General features: G+C 42.6%; 1 protein-coding gene across 2 annotated transcripts in view; it reads right to left on the bottom strand.

Annotated features, from left to right (window-relative positions):
• The window catches only part of blcap (bladder cancer associated protein), a 57,836-nt gene extending 45,326 nt beyond the window's left edge, over positions 1–12,510 (bottom strand). Inside the window, exon 1 of one of the 2 annotated variants that reach the window (XM_060919150.1) lies at positions 12,308–12,510. The gene's annotated coding sequence lies outside the window, so the exon portion shown is untranslated. The remainder of the gene's footprint in view (positions 1–12,307) is intronic. The other variant, XM_060919149.1, reaches the window with a different exon arrangement.
• Between the last annotated feature and the right edge of the window lie 590 nt (positions 12,511–13,100).

The raw sequence follows: 13,100 nt of genomic DNA, 5'->3' as shown, positions 1-13,100 counted from the left end.
TAACCGAACAGGGAATGTGCATCTATTGGAAGAAGGTGAAGGGACATTCTCAAGTCCCAGGACCTGACAAAGTCGGTAACGATGAGGCAGATGGCCTCGCCAAAGCGGGAGCCGTAGACGGCCCCCTTTGGGAATTCCAGCCGTCATGGCTTCCCGAGACGCCACACCATAACGTAACCGCGATTACTCGCCGACAGGCTAGAGCAGGTCAAACTGACGCAGTACCCCAAGCAGGAACAGTGCAACTCGGCCGACTGCCCCAGGATGCCGACCTGGTGTCTATGCAGGAAAGGGATCCCGTGATCCACCAAATCCGTAAGTTCCTTGCGGACCCCGTGGCGTCCCCAATTTCCCCACAAGAGTTGCAACAGTCCCGAGACTTAAATCACCTTCGCAATCTCAAAAACGGCTTAAAACTCGAGAAAGGACTCCTGGTGTACACACCACGCAACCAGGGACCTCCCCGGTGGGTCGTGCCCACAGATCATAGGGGGGGTCATGTTGCAGTACGCTCACGACAGCCCGTGCGGGGGCCATAGGAACGCTCAGGCGACCTACCAGACACTCCAACAGATTGTCTATTGGCCCTTCATGATTCAGGACGTTACTGAGTATGTCAAAGGGTGCTTGATTTGCTGCCAATTCCGACCAGCCCAACCGTTGAACCGCGCCCCACTGCAAAGCAAAGGCATCTCATTCCCCTGGTCTAATCTCCAGATAGACTGGGTTGGACCGGTGCCGAAATCGGCTCGAGGTAATAAGTACCTCCTGACCGTCACTTGCGCGTTCACGAAGTGGGTGGAATGCTTGCCCGCCCCAAACGAAACCGCAGAGACCACCGCTCTCCTTCTTATGAACCATGTGTTCAGCCGTTGGGGCTTGCCCCTATCCATTGATTCCGACCGAGGTACTCATTTCACCGCAGAGGTCATGAGAGTGTTGTGGGAGATGCTCGGAGTCGAGGCAAAATTCCACATCGCGTATCATCCTCAGTCTTCCGGTCAGGTTGAACGCGCCAACCAAACCATCGTGAGCATGCTTCGCAAGTATGTGAGTCACCATGGCAAAGATTGGGACATCAAACTCCCTCTGGTGCTGATGGCCATTCGGTCCACTCCTCACCGCACCACCGGAGTCACCCCGTTCGAAATGATGACTGGCCGTGAAATGGTTCTTCCCTTACACCTCCTCTACCGACCAGAGGACCTAAGCGTTGCCACTGCGTACACCGCACACCAGTACGTCACCGACTTGCAACGCCACTTGCAGGCCACATTTGCGTGGGCCCAGGAACACCTCGAAGAGAGTGCGAAAGGACAGAAAGCTTACTACGACAGAAAGGCGACACACCGTGAGTACGAAGTAGGCGACAGAGTCCTATACTTCAATTTCACCAAACCGGTAGGAGTAGCCAGAAAATTCTTACCCCGTTGGTCCGGCCCTTTCGAAATCGTCGGTAAACTGTCCCCCGTCGCCTACCGCATCAAAACTTCGAAGCCCAGCCAGGCGCCTTCGTATAGATGGGTCCATAGCAACCAAATAAAGCTCTTTGAGCAGTCCACACTCCATAGGGGGGTGGACAAACAATAAGTTATAGCCTCCCCAACTTAGTTGCATGCCTCTCAATCCATAAGCGTGCATCTATAAGTAACCACCCTTGTTACCACTCAAATCGGAATAACAAACTCCTGTATGTTGCAGAATGGCCCCTCTCTGGATCCTCGGCATCTTCCTAGTCCTGCAGACCACATTGGCCGGTAACATAGTGGAACCAGGTCCGCCGAGTGGCACTGTTCTCCAAGATGCCCCAGGACTGCTCCTCACCAATTGCCGCGTCCATACCCAGCGCGTGTACACCCGCCTCGATCCTTGGGACGTGTACCGTAAGCATTTTAGATCGCCCACACAAACAAACCTCGAAACCGGGCCTGACTCCGAGATTGGGTCCAACATCGAACACGCCAAGCGTACCACAGTTCACATGCTCGAACAGTTACAGAAGTTCATAGTCACTGAGGAGGAACTCAGCGGCAAAACACGCCCTAAACGGTTCCTCGGAGGACTACTTACTGCTGCATCCGCCATTGGCTCTCTGTTCTCAATGGGCCTGTCTGCCGTTAACACCGTTAGCCTGACCGCGGTCAAACGAGAAATGAACATTCTTAAGGAAGAAATGCCAGAAATCCAGGGTAGACTACTAACTCAACAGGAGGAGCTGCAGGGCCTAGGCAAAACCCTGCAGGGAACCATACTAACCGTTAACATGCATTCTACATTAATCAAGAACACAGTACATGCCGTAGACAGGCTAGCGACAATCATGAGAAGCGAAGTCAAGTACGTCCGAGTAATCCGAGACCTAATGCAGGACCTGATGAGAGAAGTAAGTAGCTCTCTCAGCACCCTGAGTGGAGGTAAAATCCCACCATATTTGATACCCCTCAGCATGGTTGACAGCATACTCCGATCTACTACCACGACTAACGTTTACTCATCACAGATTCATCTGGCTTATAGTCTTGGCAGTGCTATCCCCATTTTTGTGAACCCTCAAAACCTAGAAATAGGCTTCATCCTCAATCTCCCCGTTATTGAACGGCAAAACATATACAGAATCAAATCTGTCCTTAATGTAGGTTTCTGGAACAATGACGTACACGTACGTTTGCAGACACCTCCCACCATAGCCTATCACGATGACAACCCCTCTATCTACCTCGTCCCTAACTTAGACATGTGCACCTCTACCAAAGATATCCACTGGGTCTGCCCCAGCAATCCCTTTATCCGAGACACCACAGACCGTCTCTGTGGATTGACAAAAGTCCCCGAGCAGAAGTGTGCAGGCAAATTGTCTATTAAAGATGAAGGAATAGGAACTAGAGTAGAAAGAGCTGGTAATCGGTGGCTAATCAACACTCCCCAAACTGAGATTCTGGTATCATATGATCAACATAACACTGCCACTAGAATGAAGATCCCTAACGAAACCTCTCTCCTAAGTGTCCCACTAGGAGCCACTGTTCACGTGGGTGACATCACCCTCCATCACCTTAGCGCTGACCAGTATGAGACCGAGATAGAAATGCCCGATGCCTTCCCAGGTCACGAACTTGAGATAAACTCCACCCTCCAAGCACAACTACTGCTGGAAGGGACCAAAACCGTGCAATTCGATCTTAAGCCCACTGGCATCGCTACCACTTTCTTGAATAACCGCGCAAACCCCTCGTCCGATCAAGGATCTTTAATAAGCCGAATTGCGCTGGGATTTCTAGCTAGCGGTTGGGTTATCACAGTCTTCATAGCCATCACTCTACATAGGTACATACTGACACTACACCGCAAACTGGACAAAACGATCTACGCACCTGAGAAATTAGATCGTGGCATTGTCCGATTCTCCATCAGGCCTAAGGCCTCCACTAACTTTCTTGAAGAGTAGGCTTGCTAACACGCTAACTAACCCCTCTTTTCCATTTTCTTTTATGGAGTTTTGATTATTTTTTTTTGTTTGCTGTGTGAAATGTTGTATGTAGAAGGTAGTTAAGTAGCCATAGTGTAATTGTTTTCATGTTTTCATGTCCAAGTGCCTATGCTTTCATGCCCAAGTGCCTATGCATCTTATGGACTGTATGAAATGAATTGAACTGTTGAACTGTGTCTGAAAGACTTTTCACAGAAAGGACCCTTGGAACTACCTCTTTGTGGAACTACCTCTTTGTGGAACTACCTCTTTGTGGAACTACCTCTTTGTGGAACTACCTCTTTGTGGAACTACCTCTTTGTGGAACTACCTCTTTGTGGAACTACCTCTTTGTGGAACTACCTCTTTGTGGAATACTAGGGACCGTGGGTCGCAGACTAAACACCATGTGCCCATAGGGTATCACTCCTTTCAGCGCCTATGGCCAAGGGGGGAATGTTGGTAACTCGCCAGCGCCCCCTATAACGATCCCACAATTCCTTGCGCGCTCCACCCGGATGTGACGTAAAGTGGAACTGCTTTAACTGTATCGAGAGCGCCTCGATTCGTCCTCTCGTGTTCTGGCTACTGGAGTGGTCGGACGGACTGTTGGCACGCTCGCCTACAGTGTTGAGACTAACCGCTATTGTCTGAGAACAGCCTGTTCAAATTAGTTTCGGCCGAACTTTTGAACGACCCGCTAAGTTTCAGCGATATAGTGGTTTTGATTCTAAACCTTTGCAAAGTTTAACTACAGTTAAGTAGTTTTCCACGCTAAGAGGCATTTGCGGACAGCTTCGCTCCTCTCAGCCTTTTTCTCGTCGACGCATCACCGGAGGTTTCTCCTGAAGCACCGTGGGCCAGCTAGGCCTCCATCTCCCTGCTTCGTTAGCCGCGGTTGGACGCAACGCGCCGCTAACCTCCTCTCCTCGGACCGCGACCCTCAGCGCGGACATCGGAGAAAGAACTTCCATCGCATTGAGTAGGCACTTGGGCAAATTTTTTAATTTGTAGCTTATTCAGATGGTTGTTAGGGTCATGTTTAAGCTTTGAGCTATTTAGCATACCCGCTCAGACACGGAAGGTGTTTGTTTTTATTGTTTGTTTTGGTTGTTTTTTTCTTTGAACTTGTTAGACAGGGTATCTTGCATGATATCTTTCCTTAACTCCATTGCTAGCTTCCCTATCTGATTAGCAGCGCAGCGACAAGTTTGTTATTTTAAGCTCCGAGGCTAGACCGCTACAAGGCCTAGTCCTCTCCATCCAACACACACACACACACACACTCACACACTCTCTCTCTCTCGCGTTGAGTTCTTTGCCTAGATAGTCTGTTGGAAATTGTTGTTAAGTGCAGTGTTTGGATCCAGCTGTAGCGTGGTCAGATTCTCCTTAGCAACTTATTGCTAGCTACCTCAGGGTGATACGCTAGCTCGTAGGCTTGTGTTCTCGACTAGGCCTGCAGGCGCCATTTTTCCGACGCCATTTTGATACCTTCCTCATTGAGTTACCTGTGATACGACACCTAGGCACTGACCGCCATTTTGTTTAAGCATTGCCAGAGTGGCTAGTCGTTAGCATCTGCCCACAGATACACACACACACACACACACACACGCACACACACACACGCATCGGCTTGCCCTAGCCTCACACACACACATGCACACACAAGGGATTCTTTTCTTTTTCCTTCTATCTCTTTCTCTCTCTCTTTCCCTCAAATTTATAGTCCAGGTGTAATTGTTCCATTGTTTTGTCTTGTTATTACCTTTGCCGACATTGAATGTATTTTGAGATTATTATTATTCGTGAGTAGTAGACAAATAAAAGCTAATAAAATTGAATTGCATTTTACTTGTTCCTGTTTATTCACAAGGTCAACTATTTAGAACTCCTTTTTCCTTCAGAATTTAGCTTTTGTATACAACTGGGTTTCCCATCTAATACAGAGCTACCATTAATCTTGAATGTAACCCTTCACGGTGAGTATTAAGATTAATAATTTAAGATTTTATGAGACTGATCTTTATTTATAAATTGATTCATTTAATTATCAATTATTACATAATTTAATTAATCCCAATTCAACCTACATTAGTGTTTGTAATTAGTATCATCCACCAGCAGATAAAATTAAAATCTTACAATATTGTTTGAAAGTCGAGCAAGATATTTTACAAATAACACTTCAGATATTGTTTTAACAATAATAAGCATCACTGTATAGATGATAGAGCACAAATAGCTCTGTAACTACATGTCCTTGGGGTTGAGACATGCAGGGGTGGGGATACCATCTAGCCCACAGTTTAGCTCAGAGTCCTTCGTCAGTAAATGCTTTGGCAACATTCTGTTCCCAAAAGCTCATGTTGGGAAAAAGTCTTAACATTCCTTGTGTATTCTTGCTTTTGTATATTTTTTTTTTAAATAAACTCTTCTTCCATGTCAGGACTTGTTGGAAAAAGGAAGGTATATTCCAACATGTACCTAATGCTAGGCCACAAACCTGTACCGTCACTCAGAGGAATTTTGTACGGCTCAGAAGTGCGAATAAACTCGAATCAACACTTCTTTCTGACCAAGATTGTCCAAGTAATCTGGTAGTAGAGCTTTTTTAGCTGTAGTTTTCTTCAGACAACAGCAACAGACACTGGACATGTCCGCTTGGTTTCAATATGTGAGCTACCAATCAGCAGGTCCCGTATGCGTTTACGATTTTTATGTCACAATTTACAACCAGTGGGAGACCCCCTTTGTTGGCTGTCCACCAATCACAGGCTCCCGTGCCACAATGGTGATGTGTTGATAAATATTTCAAAAATATCATGAAATATATGAAACCATCAAAAGCAGTTATAAAATGCGAATCAACAATTTCTATGAAGTTTAAAACTGACTGGGCTAGATGACACAGAGTACTGACACTAGTAAACAATCCTATTGCCATAGAAATGCGATTCTTGCCATCTAAAAGAGATAGCTTTTCTCAGTGAATAAAAAACAAAGTGATTAATGATTGGGCTTTAATTTTAAATAAATATATTTATAATAAGTAAATATATATGTTATAATAAAATACGTGTGAGATATATATACAGTAATACGTGTGTGTGTATATATATGACTGACACACACACACACACACACACACACACGTGTGTGTATATATTTATTTATTTTACAATAAATAAAATATATTTTACACATCTCCATCCATCTCTGGGCACTGCCATATTCTCTCCAAGGTTCAAATATCATGCTCAGAGTAGAAATCGTGATGTCACCTACACCCCCACATGACTTACCGAGGCTAGTGGATCTCGTGGACATATTGCTTCTAAATTGTTGTGAAGAAGCCCAAGTGTCAATCGTTTCAGTGTCAAAATAAGCCCAATCACTGATCATTTTATGTGATATGCTTTTGTTCGCTTTTCTCAGTGAATAAAAGCAATCTTTTCGGCAAGAATCGTGTTGCTATGGCAATAAGATTGTTTACTAGTATCTGTGTCAGTACTGCATATGCATTATCTAGCCCAGTGAGATTTAGACTTCATTAAAGTGAAGTCTGATTTGCATATTTTGTTGCCAGTAAAAATCACATGGTTACAGAAAACATCTGATTAGATTTTTAGAATTAAAAGCCTGTGTCACATACATTACAGCACAGTCAAGTTCTTTTTCTGCATTTAACTCATGTGAAGCAGTCAGACAGATATATAATATATCTGGTTGCAGTGCAAATGGTTGCAGCCAAATAAGCCTATTTTTAGCAATATCATAACTTTTAAAATGGATGAATTGTTCAAGTTTTATGCAGAGGGCACATCAGGGCACTTGCCATGATCAGCAAACAGCATTTATTTTGGGGGTTTGTTTGACTGTAAAGCAGGTTCTCCACTCAGAGTGTAAAGGCCTCTGCATGCTCGTGCGACAAGGCTTTCGCAGATAGCTTTTCGCAGACAGTTGTAATTTATTGTTGAGCGGGGATAATAGGCGTGCGCGATGTTATTCACCGGCACAACGCAAGGGGGCGCGAAGTCGCTAGGAGTAGTTGGTGGGTGTGGTTAGTGGAGTGTTTATCCTCCGGTTACTTATAATGACTAGAACTTTTTTTTTATAATGACTAGAACTGGAGTCGTATAGATGTACGTACTTCCTCAATCAACCGCTCTTCATGCTGCTCCATCTTCGCTCGTGTTTTTAAAAATGCCGGTCGTGAAAACAAACCAAACCGGGAAAGTAGGGAAGCGGAAGTGCGTGTACAGCGGATGTAGAGTGGACCAATCAGAGGCCTCTTGTCTGCGAGGCTTCTGCGGTGGTCACAATTTTTGGGAGGTGCGCGCAGAGCGTCTGCGAAGGTGGGGGGGGGGGGGGGGGCTACGCAGACACTGTCTGCGACGCTATCTGCAAGGACTGGGTTGTCAGCATAAATTGGCCTTAACACCTGACTTGCACTTGCAACCAATCCCTGATAACCATGGTCACACCCATTCCCAGTCACTGATAACCATGGTAACCTCCCCCACCAATCACTGACCACCACTGTATGTCCCACCCTCTCCTTGCCCTCTTAGTTTAAATCTAAGAACATTCTTTTTTGGAGACATTACCTTTTACAAGTCCTAAAGAGGAATTAACTTTTTTTCCTTCACGGCAATTGCACAGTTTTCTGGACTCCGATCTATTCAAACAACAAAAGGACACAGAACTGGTATGTTGAGAAGATGAAGCTTGGCCCCGGAAAAACCTCGCTACGTCACGGCTTAACAAATGGATTTCCGGTGGACCTTCTCAGTTTTGTTCATGTCCGTAAACGTACACAGACTACTGAGCTCTATATAAGTGTGGCGAGCTCGTAAGCTCATCAGAATTAAACCATCTGGCTGCCATCTTACCACTCGCATCACAGAGTAGAATGGTCATTTAGACTGCTGGAAGCTACACATAACTGAACAAGTTATGTAGTTTGGTGAGAAAATTTACCGTATTTTCTGGACTATAAGCCGCTACTTTTTTCCTAGGTTTTGAACCATGTGGCTTATACAAAGGTGCGGCTATTCTGTGGATTTTTCTTCCACCGCTAGGGGCGCTCTAACCGGAAGTAGAATCAAAAATAAGATAGACAAAAAATCAATGCAAAGAAGAATTAGCAGATCTTTAGCAGATAGAACACGCACGACAAATTACTAACTGGTAATTATTTTCAAATCCAGCGAAGATGATTAAAGTGACTTGTGGTTTCAAACACAGGAGAAATGAAGGTAAATAAATACCGGTTATTTTCTCTTGGTTCTGTTCCGTTTTAATCAGCAAAGTTGCTGCCGTGTTAAAAGGCACTGTTTGGAAAGAATCTGTTCAGGTACATACATGTACATTTACAGTACAAAATCGTTCTGTACATGCAGTAAATATCTAATTTTTCAACATAGATATCTGCGGCTTATAGCCCGGTGCGGCTTGTATATCTTTTTTTTTTATTTTATTTTTTTTTAAAAATAGAGCGGATGCGGCTTATATACAGGTGCGCTCTATAGTCCAGAAAATACGGTACAAGAAAAATGCCTGCATGTGTAGCAGTGAACTGTACAAACCGTCAAGTCAAAAGGTTGTAGACAGACATTTCACCTGTGAGTATTGATCGTGTGTGATCATTTTTACATGTGTGCACAGTGCCATTTGCATGGACCCCTATAGCATTTTATGACTGTTTGAAAGAGGGAGGGTTTAAAAAAAAAAAAAAAAAAAAAGAAGTCTGCCTCATTGCCTTATCCATTTTTGTTGAAACTCTGACGCTGATATTTGGGATGAACTGTGACTCAGTTTTTCAATGGAAATGTCCCAGACTAGATCAAAGCCCAAGTCTAGACATGTTTGCTATTGAATGTGAGAGCCTGAACGCAACATCTCAAATTCAAAAAGAGAAATTAACTGAGTAAATTAGCCTCAGTAGCCTAAATGAAAGGACCATAGCCTTAGGCAGAAATGGCAGTGAGGGATGCACATAAGAGACGTTAGGGTAGGTCCATGCCAAATGACCAGATGGTGATTGCAGCACCAGATTCATTTTCTTTGTGAGAGCTTATGGTAATAGATACTGGTGAAATATGAACTGATGTAAAATAAATAAATAAATAAATAAATAAATAAATAAATCCAGGGCCCTGTGTATTTAATGAACTAGGTCATTTTGAATATTACTGAAATTAGACCAGAATGTACCCCCTAAATCCTTGCCAGGTATTTTTGGAGTTTTAAATGCATTTCTCAGCTTCTAGGCTACACAGAGGTTTGAAATTTGGTAAATTAACTCTACAATGATACTAATCTGGAAGGAAAACAGACCCTTCTATTTAGAAAATCCTGGCCATAGGTACTTCCTAAAAATTAAGGAAATGGGGGGGGGGGGGGGGGGGGGGGAAGGAAAAAAAAAAAAAAAGCACTCACGAGTGGGGTGTAGGGCCCTGAAAAAACTAGAAAACAAATGTATTCATCTGTCACTACCTGGTCTTGTTATAAATCAGACTGCCTGGTCACTTGTATAAATGGGAGCTCTCTAGATAGAAGATTTACAGAAATATGGCAGATTCAATTACATACCCAACAAAAAGTATCATATCTTTAAGACCCTGAATGGAAATGAAGCACAGGTCTGCAACTTGGTAAATAGTTTCATTAACTCATTCAATCACTACAAACATGTGAAGTGTCATTATTTGTGCATCACTCTTTTCAATCCCAAATTATCCATTTTTAATGCCCTCAAATTTGTTGTTTTTGCTGTTACATGTACTCTACAGTTCACAAATAACTATATACTTGACCATGAAAAAAGTAATTTAAGATAACAGATGCAGCACTCTCCTATTCATATGTTTGTCATGACTGATACTGGGTGTAGTCTGTTTACAGTTGCATTTCTGACAGACTATATCAGTATTTATAGTTTTCCATAGATTATGTATACACCAGTATTTTAAGATACATGTATATAATTTATACCATTTTATTTGATATTTCCTTTCTGTTTTCATCTAAAATACACATTCAAGGGCATTAAAAATGGGATTGAAAAAAGAATGCTGCACAAACAATGACACTTCACATGTTCGTAGTGACTGAATGAATGAATGAATGAAACTATTGACCAAGTTGCAGACCTGTGCTTCATTTCCATTCAGGGTCTTAAAGATATGATACTTTTTGTTGGTTATGTAATTGAATCTGCCATGTAAATATTCTATCTAGAGAGCTCCCATTATACAAGTGACCAGGCAATCTGGTTTATAATAAGACCAGAGTTGCTCTGTGTTTTTCTTAATTTTTAGCATTTTTAGGAAGAACCTATGGCCAAGATTTTCTAGATAGATGGCTCCATGTTTTCCTACCAGATTAGCAACACAGTTCACTTACCAAATTTCAAACCTCTGTGTAGCCAAGAAGCTGCAAAAAATGCATTCAAAATCCCTGGCGAGGACTTAGGACAGTCTCGTCTAATTTAGTAATTTTTCAAAATGGCATAAAAAAAAAAACAAAACTCTGGGTCTAGAAAGCTGAAATTTTGAAAACTAATTTAATATAACTAATCAGTAACTTCCACCATAAAAATAAAAATGTGCTGCAACCTATTATATATATATATATATATATATATATATATATATATATATATATATATAGTCTTTTTGGTTTGGACTTACCCGTTATTTTTTCTAGTTTGGTCAGCAGTTATTTCCATTTACCTAAGGCTAAGCACAATTGACAACGTACAATAAAAAATAAATAAAAAAAATAGAAGAGAAAAAGAAATATACGAAAGAGAAAGATACACTGTAAAAGAGAAAATCTGAAACAATCTCTAAAAATAATTATGGTCATAAAAGAGCCGTTCCAAAAAAAAAAAAAAAAAAGACACTGGACTGGAAAAGGAAGAGGGAAAAAAAGACCGTGAAGGGGAGCGCTATAACGATATGTAAGGAATGTGGGTAAAGTTGAGAAAATAATAGGAGGTAATGAAAGGGGAAAAAAGTCAGGAAATGCTTTTCTTGGGACAAGTTTGATCGGATACGATGGTTTAACACAAGCCAAATACACACGATGAGAGTGGTAAGATGGCGGCCAGATGGCTTCACTCGTCTGTGCAGCACGGAATAAGCTATGAGCTCTCCAGATTTTATACACAGCTCAGTAGCACAGATACAGACGAAATGAATGCCAAGCACGGACAGAAGGCTCGGTTTGTCCATATCCGTATCTAACGATGAGCCTCAACGAGCCTTTAGGTACTCATTTATACTACAGCGCGTATTTTCAGAAACTGCAGGACGCCGTGGTATATTTAGCCACTGGCGTCACATTTACGTTAACTTGTTAGCTAGCTCGCAACCTGGACCTTTACTTTAAGCGCATTCCAACATACAAACCATTAAACAAGTGTCAAGGGCTAACCCTAGCAAATTTGGTCGAAATGCATGTCCTTTGATATATGTCGAGAACAAAAACGGCACTAAGCAGCTTAATGTTTCACTGATTAGCATGCGGAACTGAAAAGAGTTAACCAGAATAATAAAGCTAGACTAGTTGCCCAAATGTAACCCAGCCTACAATATCAGCATCTAACTTAACAACTCAAGTATGCAGTATAGTTAGGAAGTTCATGAATAATTTGCGGTTATTTTTCTGTGTTCTCAACAGTTAATGACAGCAATGGCCGGATAATGAGGTGCTTGAGTACTAGACTACCATGTTACACTGGAAGCACACGACTAGCTAGCTAATGTAAACCATAATTTGACGACCCAGAGAGCACAAAATTATCAATACATATATGAAACAATTTACCTTGACCAACATACCTGCCATTCTTCATACTGAATAGTGAGCTCTCACCACACAAAGTCCACTCCTTCTCACATCGGATCGTTTAGCTTTTGACGGAGACGTTACCCAATAGTCAAGGACCCCAACGGCCAGGTGTCCTGCAAAATGCCTGATTATAATTCTCTCTGTCATACACAAGAGTACACGCAATCGCTGCGGTCCATTCTAAAGTGATCTGCTTTGCGCAGCTTACTTTGGAGGGGGACCGCCCACAGCAGCCATTTACTGGGTTGGTACTCGAGATTCTTGTACTGTTTTTAGTGCCGAAGGAAAGGTGGCGGCAGCAGCAAGAGTAGGTCAAATCCACTGATCTTTACGTAAAATAATCTGGATCGCTCATTTGCCAGTCCCCGCTGTGCAGACGAGGGACGCCGTCTGGCCGCCATATTACCACGCACATCGCGTATTTTTGGATGATGTGTTAAACTATCGTATCCGATCGAATTTGCCTCAGAAAAGTATTTCCTAACTTTTCCCCACTTTCATTACCTCCTCTTATTTTTACCCACATTCCTTACATATCTTGATAGCGCTCCTCTTCATTGTTATTAGTTTTTTCCCCTTTTCCAGTTCAGTTCCTGGTCATTTTTGAACGGCTCTTTTACTAGAAAAGAGTAATTTTTTTTGAACGGCTCTTTTACTAGAAAAGAGTATATTTTTTTGAACGGCTCTTTTACTACTATAATTATTTTTACGGAGATTATTTCAGTTTTTCTCTGATACAGTGTATTTTTGTCTTTCGTATATTTCTTCT

The sequence above is a fragment of the Neoarius graeffei genome, chromosome 4 (assembly GCF_027579695.1).
Source record: "Neoarius graeffei isolate fNeoGra1 chromosome 4, fNeoGra1.pri, whole genome shotgun sequence".
NCBI classification, from domain to species: Eukaryota; Metazoa; Chordata; class Actinopteri; order Siluriformes; family Ariidae; genus Neoarius; species Neoarius graeffei.
This window is presented reverse-complemented; position numbering and strand designations above follow the sequence as displayed.